This window comes from Chiloscyllium plagiosum, unplaced genomic scaffold (genome assembly GCF_037043375.1).
Source record: "Chiloscyllium plagiosum isolate Xiang-an unplaced genomic scaffold, Cpla_swu_hap1 HiC_scaffold_13, whole genome shotgun sequence".
Taxonomy (NCBI): domain Eukaryota; kingdom Metazoa; phylum Chordata; class Chondrichthyes; order Orectolobiformes; family Hemiscylliidae; genus Chiloscyllium; species Chiloscyllium plagiosum.
In genome coordinates, this window is record NW_028270151.1 from 83,480,142 (window position 1) to 83,497,252 (window position 17,111).

A 17,111-nucleotide genomic window follows, 5' to 3' on the forward strand; every position below is an offset into this window, starting at 1 on the left:
TGTTGGGAGGGAAAAGAAGGTGCTGGGAGAGGGGATAGCTGCCAACTGTAGGGCTGGAGGTGCCAAGAATGAGGAGGAGAGAGTCTAAGAGAAAAAGAAAGCAAGAGAGTGTGTAGCATAGGCTAGCAGATATGTGAGTCAGTTATACTCCCGCGGGGAACGGGATACAGGGAAGGTGGGTTACAAAAATGCTTTGTAGGCCTTTTGCTAGCATTATCATATAAAAATTACTTAACACTCCTCATATAAATTTACAATGTCATTTATTTTATAGAAGACAAACCTAAAGGTGGCACTTGGCCAGTCTCCTGCACTGTGCAAGAAAGTACATGCAATCTGAAATTACAGAATAACTCCTGACAATCATCCAAGCCCCCTGATAATAATATTGCTGTGCTGCAACAGTTTATACTTGCTGTTGTTTTGCAAATTCAAAACAGCTTGTTAAAACAGCTTGCCTGTAAGAGGGTCACTGCACCCAAAACTTTAACTCTATTTTCTCGTCACGGAAACTAACAGACCTGTTGAGGTTTCCCTGCAATTTCTGTCTTCAGCATCCAGGTTCTCTTTTCATTTCACTTGTTAAATGCAGGTCTTTTGATCTTTCTTAAACTCTCAACATTTGCCTGTAACTGTGTTTTTGTTTTTGCTGCTGTTTACCTATTATTTACTTATCTACGCTACTTAACTCTGTGATCTGCCTGTATTGCCCGCAAGGCAAAGCCTTTCACTGTGCCTCAGTGCACATGACAATAAATAAATTCAATTCAATTCAGTTCTGTTAACCAGTCTGAACAAAGGGGGCAATGGTGAGGAGGGTCTACACTAGACACAGCTATCATAGAAAAACAGCACAAGGTTCCTAATCTCTTCGTCTCAGCTGGAATTTTCCCAGCATTTCTGGGCTTCTACCTTGTTAATATCATTCCCAAGTATTTTTGGAAAGTATCCGCGGTTCGTGACAAGGTACTCAAGGTGGAAGTTGTTGTCCCACGGAGCAGCCTTCCAATGATGTCCCAGAGCTGCACATCACTGAGTGTAAATAGCACAGTGTAGGTAGAGTTGGACTACATTACACTGTACTACACTACAGTTAACTAGAATTCTGGAAGATTCATATAAATGCATGGATATGAACACACAGAGAAGATACGCTTATATTTTGTAACTGTAAGAACAGAGCCTGGTATAGCTGTGATAATCACACAAAGGAATATTTAGAATTAATATCTAATAGATAGTGTTACTATTAAGTTGAAGCCTGAAGATAGTTCTTGACTTTACCTTCCGCACACCCAGTGTGTCTCAAACCCAAATTGTCTGTGACATGGTGGGTGGCACAGTGGTTAGCACTGCTGCCTCACAGCGCTGGAGACCCGGGTTCAATTCCCGCCTCAGGCGACTGACTGTGTAGAGTTTGCACGTTCTCCCCATGTCTGTGTGGGTTTCCTCCGGTTTCCTCCCACAGTCCAAAGATGTGCAGGTCAGGTGAATTGGCCATGCTAAATTGCCCGTAGTGTTAGGTAAGGGGTAAATGTAGGGGCATGGGTGGGTTGCGCTTCGGCGGGTCGGTGTGGACATGTTGGGCCAAAGGGCCTGTTTCCACACTGTAATGTAATCTAATCAAACCACATGATAAAGAGATTTCCAAAGGAAAAACATGATATTATGAGAAGTTACTAGGCAAATGTGAAATCTTTTACTTTCTATTATATTTCAATTGTCACAGCTTTAAAATTGCACATATGTCTACATGATAGGCTGTGATTACCCAATCACAAGATGACAACAAAGAAAACCAATCAAATCAATCAAAAGCAAGAAAAGTGAGAATGAAAATTACCAATTAGATATAGGCACCAACTCAAAGGAATAAAATATAACTAAATTACAAATGTATGTTTAACTACTATAATGTTTTACTTGGAGTAAATTCTCACCCTCTTCAGGCCTACACCTGTGTTGACAGCCTGGAGCTCAAGTTTTATTAAAGGCCAAACAAGGGATTTAACTCAGGGCGGCAGAGTGGCTCAGTGGTCAGCACTGCTGCCTCACAGCACCAGGGAGTTGGGTTTGATCCCAGCCTCACGCGACTGCCTGTAGAGTTTGCACATTCTCCCCGTGTCTGCGTGGGTTTCCTCCGGGTGCTCCAGTTTCTACCCGCAGTCCAAAGATGTGCAAGTCAGGTGAATAGGCCATGCTAAATTGCCCATAATGTTCAGGGATGTGTGTGTTAGATGCACTAAGTAAGGGGTAAATGTTGAGTGGGGGAATGGGTTTGGGTGGGATGGTCTTCAGAGAGCCGGTGTGGACTTGTTGGGCCGAAGGGCCTGTTTCCACACTGTAAGGATTCTATAATTCATAACTACACTGCAGACTCTCAGACTGCACGGTTTCAATGCATGGGTATCTTGGTACACCTTAAAGCTGCCACCTCCCCTCAGTCCAATAGCATGCAGGACACAACTTATAAGCAGCAAGTCAAGGATTATTCATCTATGTCCAGCTTGGCTGGCAATCATTCAAAATCATTCTGTTCCTTTTTCATCTTTTTTGATTGGATGTGCACATCGAATCATCTAATTCAAAATCAGCTATAGTGAGAGTTGTTGGTGTTCTGTCAGTGGGTCATTGATCACTCGAACATTGTCAACCGCATAGACCTGGAGATCCAATAATGTTGATATATATCAATATCCACAACCTTGGGATGAGCAAACACGCCAAGTACCACTCTATTCAGAAGCAGTTTCAAGGGAGAGTAGTTAGCATTAAATAGCCATGGATTCACAAAGTTCCATGAAGTATCACTTTAGGATTTTTGACATGTCTCATAATGCAGAGCGGTACGAGATTTTACTGTAACATGTAATTTCCACCGGTGACTTGATTAGTGGATCCTGAAATGATGTTTCCTCTCATGGGTAAGGTAAGAACAAGCAGACACAGTTTAAGAATAAGCGGTCGCCCTTTTGAGACGGAGATCAGGAGAATTGTATTTCTCTCAGAAGACTGTTTGTCTGTGGAATTCTCTTCCTCAGAAATTTGTGTACGCTGGATCACTGAATTTATTCGAGGCAGAGTTAGGTAGAGTTTTGATAGTCAAGGGGATCGGGGGCCATGAGGAAGGGGGTGGAACGCACAGGAAGGTGATGATCAGTCATGATCTTATAGAATGGTGGAGTAGGGTTGAAGGGACGAATAGCCTAGCCCTGCTCCTCATTCCAATGTTCCTACGTTCCTATGACTCTACGGCACACACTACACAAGTCACAATTAATTCTTGAGTCCTTACCATTCTTTTTATAGGCTGGGTCCAGGTCCAAAACTGCAGCAAACAACAAATATTCCCTCTGTGCAGCTATGTTGTATCAGTTGCTACCGAGTGCTTGGAAACAACTGACCAAACAACATGCCAAGGCACACAAGACTACCGTTTGTCTTAGAACAATCGCACAGGACAAATGCAACTAACACTGCTGCAATATGCATGAAAGTACGTGCTCAAGAAACTAAATTTAAACTAAAAGACCAAGTGACCATTTATAAAGCTATAGATGCACTACCCTCTTAGTATAGAACTGATAGGTTAATGAAAACTGACATAAGATCATTACCACCCTTTAAACCTCAGTCTCCACTCTCCTTGAAGTGACACATTGCAAGGGCTCGCTACAAACCGCTTTATTTTTTATACACCTGTAGGTTAGGTTTAGAAGCCGAAACAATTGCGGGACAACTTGCACAGAGTCAGAAAGCCTCCACAGATTTTTTTTAAATTGTTGGGTGGGACCCAGATGCAAAAGTCCCAGGTTGATTTCCAACAGATCCAATTTTCCCTGTGTCAGGACAGGGGTGTGCAACATGATTTGCGCAAGTGACAAACCCAAACTCAACAGGGACATATTCAGTTCAAAACATCACGTTATGGCAGTTTCAAGAGCCTTAAACCAATGCTAGGAGTCCTGAATGGACTGAATAGACACAAACGCTCTTGAGGAGGCGGACAAAGTCTGTTTAAGTGTCAGTTTGTCCTTTGATATTTAAACTTGAAAAAAAGACTCGCGCTATCAGTGAGAGTTAAAAAAATAGTCTGCTAGACTGCTTTGATTGGCAGGTCATCTGGTATAGGTTAGAACAAAACACTTTCCCACAGTTTCTCTGTTCATATTTCCCATGTTTTTGTGTTGTCAGTGCTTGACTGAGTTTCAAAAGCCAAAACAACACAAATCAGTGAGAGATTGAGTTCATAGTTTGACTAGCAGTTTAAAGATGGTATTAAAGGATTAGCTGTAAAAAAGATTGAGGGTATTTGACTGTCTGAAGATCCTTTTTCTCTTCAAATGGACCCCAAGGTCTGCCTTTCCTGGGTGAATTACTATGGGAATGCATGGGACATTATGAAGCCATATGGGGACTGGCAAGGTCCGGACTTGGCATGGATGTAACATGGGGCTTTGATGGGGCAAGGGGAAGGCAGGATATGAATTGGTATTGAGTAGGTGGCATGTAGGTAGCATGAGAGAATGGGGGAGGTGGTGGTGGGAGCAGATGTGAAAGGAATGTAAGCAGTGAGGGCTACAGCTTCTAAAGCAAGATCCCAGAGATCAAAGATGGACTTTCTAAACGATCTCTCTGGACATTCACCCATCCCAAAGGCCAACTACTCTCTACTTCCAGAGTTAGTGAGCCCAATTCTATCAGTCATCATCTCTCTGGAGACAGAATTTAGGAATAATGGGCCCTTCAAACACATTCCAGGTTTGTCAAGGTAGGAAATTTCCCCAACTCGAGCCACCAGTCATAAAAATCTAGTCAAGGTAACCATAACCATATAAAAATGTTCCAGGTAGCACCAGGATTGACTGAGTCCAAAAAAAAACAGATCGATGGTTGATATAATGAAGGCGTTTAAAAGCACATAGTCTTACAATGAAGGGGGCCATTCAGCCTATCGAATCTGTGCCAGCTTTTTGGAAGGCCTATCCAATTAGTCCCCTTGCAACCCTTTACCTTGTGAGTCCATTCCCAATTGCCTTTTGCAAGTTGAACCAATTTTGCAGTGCAGTGGAGTGGCTGATATGGTGGGTTTGCTGTGGGAAATGTTATAGTCCTCCCCTCCTCTGACACTGTTGTTGACTCTAGAGCGAGGAAATACAGAAGATAATGTTGCCTTCAAACAGTCCTATAGTCAGGGAAGTACCAAGCCTCTGTGTTGGCAACATGTGAGGAGAATGGAGCCGTGGACCACTGAGTGTCCCTTCTTCCCATTCCCCTCAGGAGGTATGTGTGTGACTTAGTGCCAGAAAACAGAAGGAAGTTTTAATAATTATCCTTCCATGGGATATGGGCACATCCTTAATTGCCCTTGAAATGAGTGGCCATTTCACAACACAGTTAAGAATCAGCCATGCTACTTTATAGCCAGACTCACATGTTCCCCTACCCTGATGCAAGCTGCAAGATTCCTGGTGCCCTGTTGGCAATACAAATGGCATGGGTGCCCTTTAGAATATAGAACAGTGCAGCACAGGCCCTTCAGCCTTCGATGTTGTGCCAGCCTGTTATCCTACCCTAAGATCAAACTGACCTACATACCCTTCATTGTACTATCATCCACGTACCTAGCCAAGAATCGTTTCAATGTCCCTAATGTATCTGACTGTACTGCCATCGCTGGCAGTGAATTCCACGCACCCACCACTCTCTGTGGGGGGCATTCTGAATGGGAAAGGTTGTCCTGTGGTGGATTCCTCCAACAAGGAGCCTATCCCTCTTACAGAACCAATTCCATCACCAACTGTGAACTCACAACTCCACAACCTACTCCAAACACACCACCTTCAAGCAACCTCAGGAAAATAAACAACCGATACCCTCTTCCTAGAAATGAGCAGAGTGTTCAGGGCAGCTCTGGCACAGTCTGACAAGGGTAGGGCAAGAATCTGGAAAGCAACAACCATTGCTCTGATCTGCAGCAATGAGTTCGCATTAAAAGAAGCTGAGGAACCCAATCTCACACACAAACACGCATGTACTCACTGAGATGCAGTATCAGTTTCTGTTGCCATAGTGATAAAGCTCCTGCAAACTGACACTCCAACCTGGAGGCAGACATGATATGAAGGAAGTCGCCAAATAGGAGGTGGAAGATACCAGAAACATTTACACAGGGGGAGAAAACAGAAAAAAGACAAGAGATTCAGGAGGAGGAACATAGTACAAACCTTTCACTAAAATCTGTGACGGTGTGACAGAACAGGAAGAGACTGAGAGACACAAGCCTGTGCTGAATACAAACAGTGCCAAGGCCAGACGCTGTTTACCCCAATCGCTATAGTTACCCTGCACTTCAATAAGTTAACACCCACCTATCACTCTACCTGTACAGTACAAAGAGCTGCCTGAAAATGCACAGCTCAGCCACACACACCTCTGGTCCAGTACCTGTCTGGCCCAAAGACAAGTTATCTCTGACTAGCGACTGTACACAATGTGGCAGGCATGCTATCTCTCTGAGTTAACTTAGCCACCCCTCCGCCACAGCCCATCACTCTGACATCCCCAATACCACCATGACGTCCCAGCCCACCCTACCCCCATCCAAGGGTGGACAGAACAGCGGTCATCTGTTCAGGTTCCCCAAAGTGGTGGAGGGATTTCAGGTTTCTGTTTCTCAAACACCCACCCACAACCCCTCTCTTATACCAGGAACTGAAACCAGTGGAGTCATTCTCCACCGGCCGGGCCCAGCCTAAGGGGGAGAAGGGGAAATCGGAGGGGGAGAAGGGGAAATCGGAGGGGGAGATGGGGAAATCGGAAGGAGACAAGGGGAAAATCGGAGGGGGCGAAGGGGAAATCGGAGGGGGCGAAGGGGAAATCGGAGGGAGAGAAGGGGGAATCGGAGGGAGAGAAGGGGGAATCGGAGGGAGAGAAGGGGGAATCGGAGGGAGAGAAGGGGGAATCGGAGGGGGAGAAGGGGAAATCGGAGGGGGAGAAGGGGAAATCGGAAGGAGAGAAGGGGGAATCGGAAGGAGACAAGGGAAAAATCGGAGGGGGCGAAGGGGAAATCGGAGGGGGAGAAGGGGAAATCGGAGGGGGCGAAGGGGAAATCGGAGGGAGAGAAGAGGAAATCGGAGGGAGAGATGAGGAAATCGGAGGGGGAGAAGGGGAAATCGGAGGGGGAGAAGGGGAAATCGGAGGGGGAGAAGGGGGAATCGGAGGGAGAGAAGGGGGAATCGGAGGGGGAGAAGGGGAAATCGGAGGGGGAGAAGGGGGAATCAGAGGGGGAGAAGGGGAAATCGGAGGGGGAGAAGGGGGAATCGGAGGGGGAGAAGGGGGAATCGGAGGGAGAGAAGGGGAAATCGGAGGGGGAGAAGGGGAAATCGGAGGGGGAGAAGGGGGAATCGGAGGGGGAGAAGGGGAAATCGGAGGGAGAGAAGGGGGAATCGGAGGGGGAGAAGGGGAAATCGGAGGGGGAGAAGGGGGAATCGGAGGGGGCGAAGTGGAAATCGGAGGGGGAGAAGGGGAAATCGGAGGGGGCGAAGGGGAAATCGGAGGGGGCGAAGGGGAAATCGGAGGGGGAGAAGGGGAAATCGGAGGGGGAGAAGGAGAAATCGGAGGGGGAGAAGGGGAAATCGGAGGGGGAGAAGGGGAAATCGGAGGGGGCGAAGGAGAAATCGGAGGGGGAGAAGGGGAAATCGGAGGGGGAGAAGGGGAAATCGGAGGGGGAGAAGGGGAAATCGGAGGGAGAGAAGGGGAAATCGGAGGGAGAGAAGGGGAAATCGGAGGGGGAGAAGGGGAAATCGGAGGGGGAGAAGGGGGAATCGGAGGGGGAGAAGGGGGAATCGGAGGGAGAGAAGGGGAAATCGGAGGGGGAGAAGGGGAAATCGGAGGGGGCGAAGGGGGAATCGGAGGGAGAGATGGGGAAATCGGAGGGAGAGATGGGGAAATCGGAGGGGGAGAAGGGGAAATCGGAAGGAGAGAAGGGGAAATCGGAGGGGGAGAAGGGGGAATCGGAGGGGGCGAAGGGGGAATCGGAGGGGGAGAAGGGGAAATCGGAGGGAGAGAAGGGGGAATCGGAGGGGGAGAAGGGGAAATCGGAGGGGGAGAAGGGGAAATCGGAGGGGGAGAAGGGGAAATCGGAGGGGGCGAAGGGGGAATCGGAGGGGGAGAAGGGGAAATCGGAGGGAGAGAAGGGGAAATCGGAGGGGGAGAAGGGGAAATCGGAGGGGGAGAAGGGAAAATCGGAGGGGGAGAAGGGAAAATCGGAGGGAGAGAAGGGGAAATTGGAGGGGGAGAAGGGGAAATTGGAGGGGGAGAAGGGGGAATTGGAGGGGGAGAAGGGGGAATTGGAGGGGGTGAAGGGGGAGAAGGGGGGAGAGAAGGGGGAATGGGGGGAGAGAAGGGGAAATGAAAGGGAGTGAAGTGGAACTGAGAGGGAGTGAAGTGGAACTGAGAGGGAGGGAGGGGAAACTGGAGGGAAGGGGAAATAAATGGGTGGAAGGAGGAAATCGGGGGGGGCAAAGTCAGGGATGTTAGGAAAGAGAGGGAAGAGATGATGAAGGAGGAGGGAGGATGATGAAGGAGGAGGGAGGATGGCTGTCGCGGGGTGGGGGGTGGAATAAGTTATTGTGTAGCCCGGGGGGGTTGGAGGGAGAATCACAGCAACCTTCCGGGGGGCTAAGCTCTCTCTGTCTCTCTCTCTGTCTCTCTCTCTCTCTGTCTGTCTCTCTCTCTCTCTCCAGGGTGGCTGCTCCTAGAGCGGTCTCACACTCCTTCCCTCACATTCCCTCTGCCTCTATCCCTCTCCTCCCCCTCCTCCTCTTTCACTCCCTCTTTCCCACCTCCTCTATCCTTCCCTGTCTCTCTCTCTCTCTCCCTCCCTCCCTCCATCCCCAGTTCTTTCTCTCTCACTCACTCACTCACCCTGCGATCCGCTCCGTAACACCGACAGGAAATGAGCTCAGGATCAGAGAGAGCTCAAACTTCCAGCGTCTAGGAAAGAGGGAGAGAGAGAGAGAGGAAAGGAAGGAAGGAAGGAGAGGGAAGGCGAACATGGGGGAGGAGGAAGAGCAAAGCGAGCGCTGGACGAGAGGAAAGATGAGAGAGAGCAGGAATAGAGAGGGGAGACCGTTCCAGTGCACAGATCTTGTCGGTAAATAACCATAACGCTGCTGCTGTGGGCTGTGGTTCCTACTGACACTGCAATATGGCAATTATATAAGTCCAGTACAACACAGACTGGCCTTTCCTCAACTGGTAATGTTCACCATTAATTGCATTCCCACCAAGAACTTAGGCAGATACTGTGAGCACGACCAGTGATATACAGCATTTCCAACCACCCTCTCACTGCAGTGACTTGTTTGCCCCACTATTTGATTTTCTCCTACCCAACAAACGTAGCTGCACTGAAGATTTGCATTTTTAAAAAAAACACATGCTGTTTTCTCCAAGTCAAATTTATTGAAAGAAATCAGATAAAACAGCTTCGACAAGAAAACAGCAACAATCAAGCTAGCAGCAGTAATAACTATCAAACATAAGAAACACATTTGTCTCAATTCTCAAGAATGTATTAAATTTCAGACGGTTTTTCTAATGTACTCCTTCAGTCGGTCGGGCCCAGTGTGTCAGGATGCAGTGAAAATAGGAGCAGATGCTGGAATCTGTACTGAAACCAAAGGAAGTGCTGGAGATCACAGTGGGTCAGGCAGCATCCGGAAAGAAAGAAAGCTAACATTTTAGGTCTAGATGACTTTTCATCAGAAACCTTAGCTTGATTCCCCTTTTGCGGATGCTGCCTGGCACACTGTGATGTCCAGCATTTTTTGCAGTGAAAACAGGCTGGCAGTGGGACCAAAATACATATGGCACCGATTTCCAACTCATTTTTTTTAAGAGACCAGGCACAAGGTGGCCTTCTCCAGCAACTGCAGTCCACGTAGTGTAGGTTCACCCTCGGTGCTGTTAGGAAGAGAAACTGCAGGCTTTCCCCAGCTCGCAGCTCATAAAGTAAAGGCACATTATGTAGCGTACTAGAGCACAAGTCTAAACTGAATCACTGCTTTTGGTAAAAAGCTTTGAATGTTCTTGGAAGATACTTATGGAAAACGTATTGGAGTAGAACTCCTCTGCCATCAGTCATATTATCCTGATTCCAAAGCTTAAATATTTCCAGATATGTGTCCCGTACATATCTGAGAAAGTGGCTCTGATATCCTCCAGTGTCCAATGTTCAAAGTATATTTCCCACCCCTCATATGGATTCAGATAGAAGAACTTGGAAGGCCAATCTTAACATGACTTATACACTTAAAGTAAGGTCCTGGGGAGTGTTGCTGAACAATGAGACCTTGGAGTGCAGGTTCATAGCTCCTTGAAAGTCAAGTCACAGGTAGATAGGATAGTGAAGAAGGCGTTTGATAAGCTTTCTTTTATTGGTCAGAGCATTGAGTATAGGAGTTCGGAGATTATGTTACAGCTGTCCAGGACATTGGTTAGGCCACTGTTGGAATATTGTGTGCAATTCTGGTCTCCCTCCTATCGGAGGATGTTGTGAAACTTGAAAGGGTTCAGAAAATATTTACAAGGATGTTGCCAGGGTTGGTGATTTGAGCTTTAGGGAGAGGCTGAACAGACTGGGGCTGTTTTCCCTGGAGCGCGGAGGCTGAGGGGTGACCTTATAGAGATTTATAAAATCATGAGGGGCATGGATAGGGTAAATAGACAAGGTTTTTTTTCCCTGGTGTGGGGGAGTCCAGAACTAGAGGGCATAGGTTTATGGTGAGAGGGGACAGATATAAAAGAGACCTAAGGGGCAACTTTTTCACACAGAGGATGGTACGTGTAAGGAATAAGTTGCCAGAAGAAGTAGTGGAGGCTGGTACAATTGCAACATCTAAAAGGCACCTGGTTGGGTGTATGAATAGGAAGGGTTTAGAGGGATATGGGCCAAGTGCTGGCAAATGGGACTAGATTGGGTTGGGATATCTGGTCAGCATGGACGGGTTGGATGGAAGAGTCTGTTTCCATCCTGTACATCTCTATGACTCTATAACATGGAAGGCAGGTAAGAAATGCCATTGAGCTTTGCACCAACAAACTCACCCAGATCATCAGTCTTACACCAGCTTCTCAATACACGACTCATTAACAAAGGGCCTTGGTAACCCCAGGTTTCACCCTCGTCATTATTGACATAATTGATCATGCAGTTCTGTGTGAAGTTGTGGTGTTGGCTAAATCCTAGGGCCAAACCATTTGCTAGGTTTTCCTGTTTGGCACAGATGAAATTTGTGAAAGGCAGTGGCTTTAAGGATATGATGTCTGTCCAGGTAGATGCCACCGTATTTCCACAGCAGAGCCAGTCTGCAGGCATCTGACAGCACGTGAACCCAGTACTGTCCCAAATCAGGGATCACCTATCGAGTTAAAGATAATTATTTGGGGTGTGTTCCCACTTCCATTGCCCATCACTACCCAACAATTCCTCCTTTAACCCTTCGAAATCATTGCAGAGAAAAGCTTTTTGCCAATTATTTACAAACTAAGAATACTCCTGAAACACTCAGTGTCCCCCCCAAAACCCACATCTCTCGCTGTGGTCATTTCTGAATGATTACCAAAGTAAAGTTGCTCACCTATTCTCTGGAGGTTCTGCTGTTAGACTGGAAGGATAATCATGCTTATGCCACCCTTCACTGGCCACATTAAATGACGAGAAAGACGGTGATGGGACTGGCCTCAAGCTTTGTAGCAACCCCCCTCTCTCGTCAGTTGATACAAGGTTTATTAAGGCACTGTGGCGGAACGGACTCTGCAGTTTTCTTGCTCACTCTCCAGAAACTATGCGAGTCTTGTGCTGAAAACTTTCAATGAGCCATCCCATCCTCAGCGAGGAGGTTCCCATTTGAGATCAGGGTCTACTGCCTTCTTCCCTCAGAATGGCAATCTCACATGTGTTCCTTTTGGTATTGATGGGTCACAGCTTTCTTGTTTTGGGGAGAGGAACAAAGTTTGGTGAGATTGATTTATTTTTCTAGAAAATATTTTTCTAGCAGGAGTTGATGGTTAGCCCAGCATCCGTTATGCTCGTGACAAGGAAATCTTATTATTATTAACATGGCCAAAATAATACCGTTTCAGATTTGGAAATCCTTTTCGCTGCTTGCAGGGTCTCGTTCAGAACAGAAGTAAATAGGAGCAGCAAGGAACATGGCAGATTTCAACTTCAATTCCACTTTCGCACCCAATTTCCATTTCCCTTGGTTCCCTTAGTGTCTGAAAATCTGTTGATTTCAAGCTTGGTTTGTGCAACAATCCATTGCTCTCTGGATTAGACAATCCCAAAGATTTACAACTTTCTGAGTGAAGAACCCTTGCTTTGCCTGCATTAAAGTCGGCACATTGTAGTAACAGCCTCGTGCTAGTGATGGTGCTGTGAGTCTCTGCTTTGCATCACCTATCACTTTGGGCTGCGCAGTAGTTCTCATCAACTCCACTGCTCTCTTCAGTTGCTGTATTTTTTGCTATTTAATTGCCAATCATATTATGTAATATGGATAACAGAACCAAATATATAATGAGGATTGAGTTAATGTGCAACCTTGGTCCAAATTTTACATGCCCTCTTAACCCTGCTTCTCCTGAGGAATTAGTATGACTTTGCTTCTGTTCACTATTTAAGGAGTAAATTTCATTGTTTTCTGCCAAGATGTTGCCACTCGCAAAACATGGAGGGTGTGCTGCAATCGATCTCAACCATCCCGAGATAGAGACGGGGAATCTAATACCATGCCACCAATCCTGAACAATTACTGAGGCCAGTGCTAGGAGTCTGTGTGGTGAGGAATGGTTCAGAATGGTGATGAACTCTCCTCTGCAGGCACTTAGCTTACTATCTTGGGTTGCTGAGGCTTGTGGAGTGAAACGAAACAGAGTTACAACATTCAACAAGGAGGAATCAAAAGGTGAATGACTTCTGGTTAGGCGAGTACCTCGATTAAACAATACTTTTTAAAATCAATGATAAGCCTGAAAAGGTTTCACTTGAGATCTTACCCTGTCGGTAAATATACGAATAGTTATTATTTAATCATTCTTCATTCCCATTGGATCCTGTTCTTTAGCCACAAATTATGTATTTGTTTGAAATAAAATGTTAAGTATTTCTTTTATCATTTTACTCCTATACCCTGGGGGGTTTTCCCTAAACTTTCCCTTTCATCTCTCCACCTTCAAGAGGCTTGTTAAAACCTGCTGCTCAAGTTCTCTTCTGTTCCTTGGCCATTTATAATGACAATAGACAATAGATGCAGGAGTAGGCCATTCTGCCCTTCGAGCCAGCACCACCATTCATTATGATCATGGCTGATCATTCCTCAATCAGTATCCTGTTCCTGCCTTATCCCCATAACCCTTGGTTCCACTATCCTTAAGAGCTCTATCCATCTCTTTCTTGAAAGTATCCAGAGACTTGGCCTCCACAGCCTTCTGGTGCAGAGCATTCCATACACCCACCACTCTCTGGGTGAAGAAGTTTCTCCTCAACTCTGTTCTAAGTGGCTACCCCTTATTTTTAAACTGTGTCCTCTGGTTCAGGACTCACCCATCAGCTTCCTGCCTCCAGAGTGTCCAATCCTTTAACAATCGTATACGTCTCAATCAGATCCCCTCTCATCCTTCTAAACTCAAGCGTATACAAGCCCAGTCGCTCCAATCTTTCAGCGTAAGATAGTCCTGCCATTTCGGGAATTGACCTCGTGAACCTACGCTGCACTCCCTCAATAGCCAGAATGTCTTTCCTCAAATTTAGATACCAAAACTGCACACAATATTCCAGGTGTGGACTCACCAGGGCCCTGTACAGCTGCAGAAGGACCTCTTTGCTTCTATACTCAATTCCTCTTGTTATGAAGGCCAGCATACTATTTGCTTTCTTCACTGCCTGCTGTACCTGCATGCTTGCTTTCATTGACTGATGTACAAGAACACCTAGATCTCGTTGTACTGCCCCTTTACCTAACTTGACTCCATTTAGGTAGTAATCTGCCTTCCTGTTCTTGCCACCAAAGTGGATAACCACACATTTATCCACATTAAACTGCATCTGCCATGCATCCGTCCACTCACCTAGCCTGTCCAGGTCACCCTGTATTCTCCTAACATCCTCCTCACATTTCACCCTGCCACCCAGCTTTGTGTCATCAGCAAATTTGCTAATATTACTTTTAATACCTTCATCTATATCATTAATGTACATTGTAAAAAGCTGTGGTCCCAGCACTGATCCCTGCAGCACACCACTGGTCACTGCCTGCTATTCCGAAAGGGAGCCATTTATCACTACTCTTTGTTTCCTGTCAGCCAACCAATTTTCAATCCATTTCAGTATTTTGCCCCTAATACCATGCGCCCTAATTTTGCTCACTAACCTCCTATGTGGGACTTTATCAAAGGCTTTCTGAAAGTCCAGGTATACTACATCCACTGGATCTCTCTGGTCCATCTTCAGAGTTACATCCTCAAAAAATTCCAGAAGATTAGTCAAGCATGATTTCCCCTTCATAAATCCATGCTGACTCTGACCTATCCTGTTACTGCTATCCAGATGTGTCATAATTTTGTCCTTTATAATTGACTCCAGAGTATGGTTAGAATATTTCATAAAGAGTGGGTCCAGCATGCAGCTAAACTGCTCTGAGATTGCTGTTTGACATAACAGTGCAAGAGACAGCTGACGAATGGATCCTGTGCTGTTTGCAGTAGTGTCAAATCTTATGTAATGGCCCTGGAGCTGTCATCTAGGGTCCCTGTTCACCCTAATCAATAATAGAAAATTCTCAAAATACTCGGCAGGTCAGCCAGCATCTGCATAGAGACAGAGACAGAACCAGGGAGTTGAAGTCACAGTTCACTGATCTTATTGTTCTTTCACTGATTCAATGAGGTGAGCCCTCAGGGACTCTCATTTCTGGTCAGAAGCACCCAGGCGGGGTTTAGATAGATCCTTGATGGAGTCAAACGAATAAAGGGAGTGGACCAGCCAGTCAACTATCACATCAACCATAATGTAGGGGAACCAGAGTTGGACTGGGGTGGAGAAGTTAAAAATCACACAACACCAGGTTATAGTCCAACAGGTTTATTTGGAAGTACTGGCTTTCAGGTGTTGTATGATTTTTAACTTAATCAACCATACCTTTACAGAAAGGCAGAGCAGACTTATGGGACCAATTAATCTACTTCTGCTCCCTAGATTTTAAAAAAAATTTTGCAGGTACTTTCTTTCTCTCCACAAATGTTGGCAGGCCTACTGAGTATATCTGGCATTTCCTGTTTTTAATTTCAGAGACTGACTGTAAGATCTCACAAACAGAAGGTTAGAAGTGAGGATGTTCATTGATGGTTGCACGACATTCAGCACTATTCATGAGTCCTCACATACTGAAGCAATTCATTGCTCAAATGCAGCAAGATCTGGACAATATCTAGGGTCAGGCCGACAAGTGCCCGGCAATAATGATGTCCAACCAAAGAGAATCTAATATAAAATAAACTAAGAACTGTGGATATCGAAGAGAGAATTCAAGAGCGAATCTAACCATTTTTCCTTAACACTCAAAGGCATCACAATCAGTGAATTTCCCACCATCAGCATCCTGGGGGTTACCATTGACCAAAAGCCAATCTCGACTAGTTGCAAAAGTACTGTGGTTAGAAGATCAGGTAGGAATCTTGTAGAGATGAACACATCTCCTAGGAGGAAATAGGACTGCAGATGCTGGAGAGTCAGAGTTGCAAAGTGTGACGATGGAAAGGCACAGTAAGTGAGGCAGCATCCAAGGAGCAGGAGAGTTGACATTTCAGCATAAGTCCTTTGTCAGGGACATCCTGTCCCTTCATCGCTGATGCTCAGTAGCTGCAGTGTGCATTATCTACGTGATGCACTACAGAAATTCACCAAGGCTCCTTAGGTAGCACCTTCCAAAGTCATGACCATTTCCATCCAGAAAACAAGGGCAGCAGATACATGGGAACACCAACACCTACACGTTCCCCTCAATGCCACCTACCACCTGACTTGGAAATATATTGCTATCCCTTCAGTATGACTGGGTCAAACATCCTGGGACCCCCTCAGTATTGTCGGTGTACCTTCTCCAAATGCAGTGGTTCAAGAAGGCAGCTCACCACCACATCTCAAGGATGACTGGGGACAGGCAAAAATGTTGGCCCCAGTCAGGAATGCTAAGATCCTGTTAGTGAACAAAACAAAAGTGAGATTAAATGCGCTGTTGACCTGTTATGTCACTAATAGGGATTGAGTGTGTTAGGGTGGGTAGATGTTAGTATTGGCTGCCCCGCTAAATTCCTTTTCTCGTCCCCAGATTTTATGTCAATCCTTCTAGTAATTGTGCTGGCCAATAATTATTAAATTGGCATGATTTAACTGTCGGAGTATTTCATTGCTTTCTTTGAGTAACTGCAAGGAGTTCTCCCAATGCCCAGGCTAAAACTCCCTCCCCCAGTCAACACAGCCAGAAAAACAGCCTACCAAGTCAATTGCTTTTGCTTGTTTGTTGGGGTCCTTGCTGTGCAATAATTAGTCACTGTAGGTGTCTTCTTAGTGATGAATGCTGTGGCTCAATAGTAGTGCTTTTACCTCAAAGTTAGTAGATTGCACAGTCAAATTCAACTCTAGACTTTGAAAATATGGGGAGAGTGCAGGTAAGTGGCGTTGAAATGCCCATCAGCCATGATTGAATGGTAGAGTGGACTCGATGGGCCAAATGGCCTTACTTCCACTCCTATTTCTTATGGTCTTATAAAATTCCATGTCCCAGAGGGGAAATGGTGCTGAATGGTCTGTGTAGAGCTTGCACATTCTCTCCGTGTCTGCGTGGGTTTCCTCCAGGCGCTCCGGTTTCCTCCCACAGTCCAAAGATATTTAATCTAGGTGGAATATCCATAGGAACTGCAGGATTATAGGGTAGGGTAGTGGGTCCGGGTGGATCACTCTTCATACAGTCGGTGTGGACTTGACGGGTCGAATGGCCTGCTTCCACGCTGTAGGGATTCTTTGATTCTATGAACTCATTTCAGTT

At 46.0% G+C, this 17,111-nt stretch overlaps 1 protein-coding gene and 1 pseudogene across 2 annotated transcripts in view; both read right to left on the bottom strand.

Moving 5' to 3' along the window:
• Positions 1–9,142, bottom strand: part of dzip1l (DAZ interacting zinc finger protein 1-like) — a 208,655-nt gene extending 199,513 nt beyond the window's left edge. The window contains exons 1-2 of one of the 2 annotated variants that reach the window (XM_087993854.1): positions 8,929–9,141; positions 6,043–6,104 (exon numbers count right to left, since the gene is read on the bottom strand). The gene's annotated coding sequence lies outside the window, so the exon portion shown is untranslated. Of the gene's footprint in view, positions 1–6,042; positions 6,105–8,928 lie in introns of both variants that reach the window. The other variant, XM_087993855.1, reaches the window with a different exon arrangement.
• Positions 9,143–10,063: 921 nt separating this feature from the next.
• The window catches only part of LOC122556272 (alpha-1,4-N-acetylglucosaminyltransferase-like), a 29,157-nt pseudogene continuing 22,109 nt past the window's right edge, over positions 10,064–17,111 (bottom strand).